Source organism: Calonectris borealis, chromosome 6 (genome assembly GCF_964195595.1).
Source record: "Calonectris borealis chromosome 6, bCalBor7.hap1.2, whole genome shotgun sequence".
In the NCBI taxonomy this organism is placed as follows: domain Eukaryota; kingdom Metazoa; phylum Chordata; class Aves; order Procellariiformes; family Procellariidae; genus Calonectris; species Calonectris borealis.
In genome coordinates this window covers 23,176,444-23,184,749 of record NC_134317.1, presented here as the reverse complement: position 1 = coordinate 23,184,749, position 8,306 = coordinate 23,176,444, and positions in this window count along the sequence as shown.

The window sequence follows — 8,306 nt, the reverse complement described above, 5'->3', positions numbered from 1 at the left end:
GTGTTTCCAGCGGAGCAGCCAGCCGGGCACTCTCATCAGGCATGGCCAGTTCTGAATTGTGTCTGCACGCCAGTTCAGGCATGCTTGCATCCCTGCGCAGTGCCTCTCCTCATCATTGCAAGAAATCAACGCTAGGATACCCAGAGGCAGCAATGCAAAGTAAGAAGGCAAAGTGAATAATGCATAAATAAACTATATCTTACAAGAATTTCTGTGCTCTTAACACAGTACGAGAAATTTGTTACAGTGAGATGATAAAGTAAAAGTCACACAAATAAGGCTAAGAACTATACCAGCTTAAGCAAATCTTATGCTTCCATGCACATGCCATTTAGATTCAGGAGGAAAATCTCAGCCATATTCATTTCTTTCTTGCTATTAGAGGTTCATGACAGACAGCAGTATAACACAGTGTAATCCAGGGACAGCAGCTGTGGTTCACCACCCTTTATCCAAAGCTTCCTAAAGGATCTATAGCTGGTGGCAAACTACCACCCACAGTCATTCTTTCACTCTCTTCTGGGAGAGTGGCTCCTGTATGACACCCCTCCTTATGCTGCTAGGTAGGCACTGTCGATTTTGTGGATTGCCTGTAGTTTTCTGTGGCCACGAGGCAGATGCTAGCCAGATGTTGTCCTCCTGGCTGACTGGCTCTGTGACGCTGGCCCCTCCTTTTTTGAGGACAAATCTATGGGTGAAAACCTTCATTTGGTGAAGGCTCTCTAGGATACATTCAGTTTCTTTGCCTTGCCTTTGGACTGGAAGACCATTGAATTACTATTACTGTGTTAAGAAAAAAAACCCAACAACTCGAGCAACACTGCAATAGGTTGCTTCTCTCCTGAGCCAAAGCCCCATAATTCCAGAGCATTTTTAGACCACACAGTAAATTTCAGTGACAATTCTGCTTCCCCAGAGATTATGAAGAGGTGAGTGGCTCTGGAGCTGACAAACATCTCATTAATGGCAGGCATTTCCTACTCAGAGTTTATGTTGGGTCAGATGTAGCGATTGTTCATGTGCTTCACTGAAGACACTAAATCCTCACTTCAGCGTGTTGCGTACCTCATCTTTAAAAAGTTATCTCTCAGCAGAGGTTATTATAACATGAGTACTACGTCGCAGTGAAACACGCTGTAAAATACCTCTTAGAGGCCCTTTCCCACGTCATTAAAGATTGTAAAGAAAAGATCTGAACTTTGATTTCTTTGTGAAAAAAAGGTGACTGTTATCCCAAACTCGATACTTCTGTCCACCAACACCAGAACCAAAAAGAGTAACAGTGTTTTGTCATTGAAAAGTTGTCACTTTGATGAGTATGTGCTTGAAAATCCCTGATGTGAATACTAGTCTTTCACACACTTCCATCTGGCCTCTCAACCTGTAAACAGCCTTGAAGCTGGGATTGGCCAAATTGCTCAGTGCTGATTTTATGAGCCTAACTTCTGATTATCCAGTTCCCAGTAAGTGGCAAAGCCAAAACCACCATGTACAAAGTAGAAGGTGAAGAAGGCCCATGTCACCGGCAGTAACACTTCCGTGGCTGAATTCTGCTCCTGCGACCACTGAGAGGTGTGTGAGGGGCCAAGGAGGAGGCAATTTGCAGCAGCTATTGCATCCAGCTGTTTGTGAAAGGAAATAGCAATTATATCTGTTCTGACTGTTGTTGCAAGAGTGAAATGTTGTCAAAGGAGGAATGCTCTCCATGTTTCCTAAAGATGCTAGTGAGAAAACAAGGTGACAGAGATCTTGCAATTCCATGAGTCTGCTCAGACCTTACACACTCTGAGAGCCAGTCAGTACCCTTGCATCAGTAGTCAGTTTGTCTTATTCTCACAGAACCAAAGAAATTCTAGTTCCCTCTTCCTCAGGAGATCTGTAAAAGTTTCATGCCTGCATATGGTGAACCCAGAAATGGGCAGCCATATTTTGTTCTTCTAATCACTCAAATCAACCCCTTCAGAGAAATATGAACCTGGCCCCTCTCTGGAGACATAAATTACATGCATTGCTGCAAGACCTGAGATGCTTTTTATTAGGAACTTTTGCCTTACCACAGCATCTCAGCTTTCCATCAAAATGCCATCACTCCATTTGGGCTGGTTCTACCTCGGTGAAGAAAGATGTTCTCTGCAGATATCCATTGATTCCCATTAAGAGCTGAACTAAACCACCAGATTTTTCTGAGGAAATATCTTTGAACTTTGTCCAATGTTCTACGGTGAAAGGCTAGTCTGTAAAGAAAAAGAAACATTTAGAACCCTCTTAGGTGAAAAAGACACAAAACTTACCTGGAAAATAGGGAACAAGATTGCCTGAAAGTATCACTTAAGACCTAATGACAACAAACTAGCAGAAATTAACTAACAAATATAACCTACCTGTTCCTTTCTGTCTGTATCTCAGCAGCTGCACTTCAAAAATAATTAAAGTTAATGAGCTGTGCTTTGTGGTAGAATCAAGAAAACTTAATTGGCATAATTAGTTGTGAGATAGCAAGTGCATCTTCCTGGATAACAACATGTCATCATTTGATAAGAATAATAATGAATTTAATAAATAAATCAGGGCCCTTCTAATATGTTAATAAAGTAATAAAGTAGAAGGCACACATGTGCAAATGATGAATTATTAGTTTGGAGACTGCATACAACTGTCTGAGTAAGATGGATGGGGAAATGGCCTTTTTGAAACTGTCAGCTACAGCTCTTGGCTAAAATCCAGTTTGCAATAGATGAAACGGCCACGCTGCCCTTGCAGAGAACGTGTTGCAAACGCTTTCAGCGGGGGCCAGCATCCCTCCGCAGAGCAGGATATGCAGTGGCTGAAGAAAAGCAGCTTTTTTTTTTCCCTCCTCAAACCCTTCTGTATTATTGGTGCTGGGCAAACAGGAATAAAGATGGACAGAGAAACCCAAGGACGTGTAGCAGGAAGAGAGCTACTGAAATACAGTGTACAAACCAGCCTGTCTGACCCAAACCATTTAGAGGCTAAGACAGGCAGAAAATGATGATTTATTGCAGAAACGGCCTTAAGCTCAAACATAGACAAATACACCAGAACAAAAGCTTTTGAGGCATTATTAAGAATCAGTAAATAGAATCATTTTAATTAATGGGTGCCTTTAAAATTAAATTAAGTGAATACTGCCAGAGTTATGGGAAGGCCTGCATCTCCAGTGGATAAAGTTATAAAAGGGATTGTCCCAGTAAGCAAACACTAAAAGGAGATTGTTTTAGGCAGAAATAGAGCAGCAGTATCCAGTGACTGAGAAGAGGGTGGGTCATAAGATAGCTCTTGGTCATAACATTTTTTATCCCTTAATCAATGTATGACCTCATTCATTCCCGCTCTTAATGTATTGCCCAAGATGAGGAATTGCAGGTCAGAATATCTACTTGTTGAGTCCAGTCTCAGCAGAGCACGACTGGGGTTGGAAGGAGCCATAAAGAGTCTGATGTATGCCTAAGAACAACTCATCTGTTAGCGGTGCCCAGAGAGATTTTATCTCCTTTGCAAGCGTACAGGGAACAAACTATGGCTACTTGGAAGGCATCCACCTGGCTCTGCACCCTCAATACTTAGAGCTTCACATCAGTAGAAGGCATAAAGCACTGATCCTTCAGCTCTACAAAAAAAAATAGCTCTACCTTGCACAAATGGCTGGTAAAAGCCTGCTGACATATAGAAGCCTTACACCCATCCATTAGGCAGCAGGAGTACTCACATACACTCGCCTCAGTCTCAGTTTAGGAGCAGTAGGTGTTTTGGAACTGAGGTTATCTAATAAAAAAAAGTAAGGCAGCGATGGTCAGCACGGGTGCAAATGTGAGAGGTGTGAGACTGTTCTTGACCTGCTGCTGGGAACAGCTGTGAAAAGACCAGACCATGTCTGAAATGTAAAGAGAAGTTAACAGTGAAGCACTTTGAATGGAAGCCAAGCATTAGTGAGCCTCAGACCAAATAACCCCCTGAAACTAGGCAGGCTGTGATTAAATACTATGGTCTGATGCTCTAAAAGTTAATTAAATACAGGAGTAATGTGAGGCTTTTGTAAAGCTGTTTTTATGGTCATTAGTTGCTATGCAGCTGGAAAGGGAATAAAATGCAAAGGAGGAAGACACTAGCTGGACAGGTTGCTCTCAGGCATAGTCTTCCCAGTGAGAATGCTGCAGGGCTGGTTCTCCTCTTGTGCTCTGCAAGGCACAAAAAGACCCTCCAAACTCAGAAAGCCTAGTCTTGACCACTTGACATTTTTTACCGCTATAAAAATCCATCAAATTAGTGATTTACACTAATGCACAAGGGAGGGCAAGCAGTTTCTGTGAGATAATTAGGAGTGACGTGTATCCAGCAGAGAAAGAGCTGGAGCTAGTAAGCCTTCAACTGAAAACTCTAACGTGATAATATGGCAACATGCAGCAGCTTCCTTATGTCAGTGGGAGGGAAGGGCCACAGTGTCAGCAGGACCAGACCTAGCACACTGCATCTCTGTAAGGGGAATGCTCAGGTGGCAGATAGCTGGCAGAATTGCTCTCTGCTTTTCCCCCAGAGCTCCTAGCATGGGCACGTATTAGAGATGTAGTTAGTGCTGTCATGCTCTGGTTATTATCAGGAACAGTTCCTCTGGCTGCTGTAATTTGCACGAGGACTGCAGATGCCATCAACAGATCAGAGGGAGAGAGATTGTGAAGGTAATCTACAGTCCTCCTCCCCAAGTGAGCTGAGAAGAGAATCCAGGCTTTTATTTCAGAAACCAGAAACTCAGCAAAATGAATTTGTGGAGGTGCTATTAATAGAACAGAGGAAATTAACTAAAGCTTTCATTACTTTGACTCTTAGAAGTGATTGACTTCGCTGTAATATGGGTTAACTCTGCATGTCTTCCCAAAGCTGCTGAAGACCCAGTAGTTTTTTGAGTTAGACACTGGTAAGTAGTTTTCACACAAATCTGTAAGGGGCACAGGTTTGACAACTAAAGCTACTATAGTCACAGGTTTCTGAGAGAATGGCTTTTTGTACAGTCTTTACTTGCTTCCTGTGGCCACAGTGGTTTCACCTGAGACTGTAAGACTGTAGATGAAACTCCAAAATAGACATCTTCCGCTCCTACAAAGCTTTGAAAATGTGTGCCTGAATATTGGAATGGGCTTAGGAAAATCAATGTCCTCACTCCTCTGCCTCCAGAAGTTATTCCTCTCAACTTGCAGTCCTTACTCTGGCTTGTTGTCCCATTTCGTATAGCCATCAGACCCTGATTTCTGGCCTAAAGCATAGTGTTAAGCATTTTTACGGAGTGTATGACTAAGAGCAGGCATAATAGAGGAGAATAACCTTTAAATACACTTATTCACTATAAAAGATGCATTGGTGAATGGTTAAGAAAGAGCACAGAGTTAATGAAAAATGTCAGAATGTTTCAAAGATTTGCTTGATTATTGACTAGGAAATAACACAATGTACATGAAATCACAGACAATAGATTTGCTTCACTGTTAATAAAGAAAAGAAGCCTCTTTAAATTATATTGGGTTGAAAACAGGGTTCATAATAGAAACACTGATAGAATCTTAATTATAGAAGCAATTGCACAGACTAAGGTTCTGGCCACCCAATTTAGGAATTAGAATGCAAGTATTTAAGAGGCTTAATAGGCCTGCTACTATTCAGATAGCAGCTGGCTTTGGGAGTACGGTAGCTAGGGGTGCTGCAGAAGAAGGGCTCATAATGGAGGATAAATTAAGTAATTTCCGACCACTTCATTACATGATACTTACATGCATTGTCAGTCATTTTTGACCCAAGTGGTTAGCCTAAAATCTGGAGTTTTAGAAATTGCTTACAATAAGAGACTTGGGTGACGGTCAAGGATTTGCTGCTGCAAATCCTTTTATTTACCAAGGACATGTTAAATCCTGTTTTCTTAAACATAATAAATCAAACAAGAGAAATGTTTTTTTTTTCACAGAATCCCTTCTGTACAGTGTCTTGGGTGTTCAGTACTTTGTACAGTGATATGTACTATTTCAGCTATAGTTCTATAAAGGGCTTTAAATTCTTTTTTTTTTAATTAAGAAGTCAGCTACGCTTTGCTTTACCTAGAGTTTTTCTAGAGCCCTTTATCTAGAGCTCAGACTGAAACATAAATGACAGACATTGGTGTACATAAACCAAAAAAAAAAAAAAAAAGCCCTACTTCTGAGTTTCCCGACTCAGATTTTATGCTTTTGTATAAAACAGATGTACACCTTGACTGTATTATCAAACTGCCAGGATCTGCTGAGGGATGTTTAGAACAGCTGTTGATGAAGACTCTCCTGGAAGAAAGCAATACGGGAGAAAGGCTTATGCTAAAAAGACCTGCATTTAAAAATGGATCATATATTAAATCCTTTAGTGTCCCATCCTGAATAATGCTCCATTTATTGTGCCTGCCACAAAGGTTGAAAACATGGCCCTTCTTGGCAGAAAGTCCAGACCTTTTCTATAGGCCTTACAGAGTTATTGCAGACACGCTGAACATTAAGAAAAGAAATTGCACTTGGCTTGACAGACTTGACCAGGCAGAAATGTCAAATATAATTCTTGAGTATCAGGGATAAAACAAATCCCTATGATGGTTTCATCCCCAATATTTCATTTTATAGATTTGGCCTTCATAGGTTTGGCTGTCAGTGTACAGGAGCAGTTCTAAAAGCCGTAAGAAACAGGAACTGCATATGTACCAAGGCACAAATACCAGAGAGTTGCCTCTACCAGAAACCCTGGCATTTTCTTCTGTCTCCCTAAATACAGAACAGAGACCAGCCAGTCTCTAAACACTGTCGTATGCTACGGATGTGCTATTACTGGGCTTCTACCACTTCGTCTTGCCTGTGACAGGTGAACAGCGTGAGAGAAGAAGAAATACAAAGGTCCTAGAAGGTCCCTCTTTACAGAAAGAAGGAATAAAACAAATGTTATCATGGGAAATTTGAGATAAACAGGACAAATACTCCACTCAGACTCTGACACAGGGATGACCTGACCCCATAGGCTACACGTTGTTCACAATACTCCTCTTCCCCCCTCACGGAGCTCCAGCCCTCTGACAGCTCTCCTGTGGCATTCATTAGTCACAGAAGGGCACATTCCTCCATCTTCTGGACAGCTACAAACTAAACACCATTAGCCTCTTTCCAGCCATGCTTGAAACAATACATTGCTAGCTCAGAGAAAGCAATCTGCTTTAGCCTCAGGAAAGGATCTTTTTAGTCTTTGTTATATTTTGAGTTGTTTTCATCCCTGACATGTTCTATGAAAGCTTCCATAACTGTGTATTTCTTAAGCTATTTTTAATCCTCCTTCAGAAAAAAGCCCCCAACACTCAACTCCTTCTCCTTTATCTTTTTTTTCCCTGAGAAGACTTTTGTGATTTATTTTCTTCTGCCCCAGTAGCTGATAACTTCTTTTCCTTCAAGCCTCAAGGAGAAGGATTCTTTTATCTTCCGCAGCAAGGAAATATATTTTTTGAACAAAAGTAGGATCTAGGTTTTTGCTGTTATTTATCACATCACTGAGACAACAGGATGCCTCTGCTGGGACCTTGTGAACATACTTTATTTATTTTGAGATTAGATTTGGAAGTTTGAATGCAATCAAACAAACTGGTAACATAAGATAATATATGCCCCAGGAGTGGCAATCCTCTGTTCTGGCAATCCTCAAATAACCACCTTAAAATCCTAGTAAGAATGCCACTTGATAGCATTATGCTGTAGGTAGAGTTTGTTAAAGCCAGAGGACCCTTCTCTTAATAAGTTGTCACTGGAGGGAACAAACGAAATTGGTTAAGAAGAGAGAGAAAACTTGGGATATAATCAGATCCTATGAGCCTAGCCATAAAGCTGTGTCATCCCAATGCAATACCCTACCTTTCTCCTCAAAAACTTGACTTTGTGTCTTCTCACATGTGCTAATGAGAGCAGCTAGAGGCTGGAGTTGAGGTTAATCCTTCCTTCGCTGGCTACCTGAGTGGTCTTGGCACTGTTTCCAAAGAGGAAATGCTATGGGACTTCCCGAGTGAATTAGCAAAACCAATGAGTTTTAGAAAGAGAAAACGTGTCAGAAGTTACTTCCACAGCTACCTAGCTATGTGAAAATAAATTGAAGTATTATAGCTCATGCCAAGATGCACCGTCCCTGGACAGGCATTTATTTCACGTGGTTTGCCATATCACTGCAGGCAGATGGAGCTCTCTCTGCAGTGTCCCGAAGGCAGCAGCAGAGGGTGTCGCCCATGTGTTGAGCTTAAGAATCAAATGAGC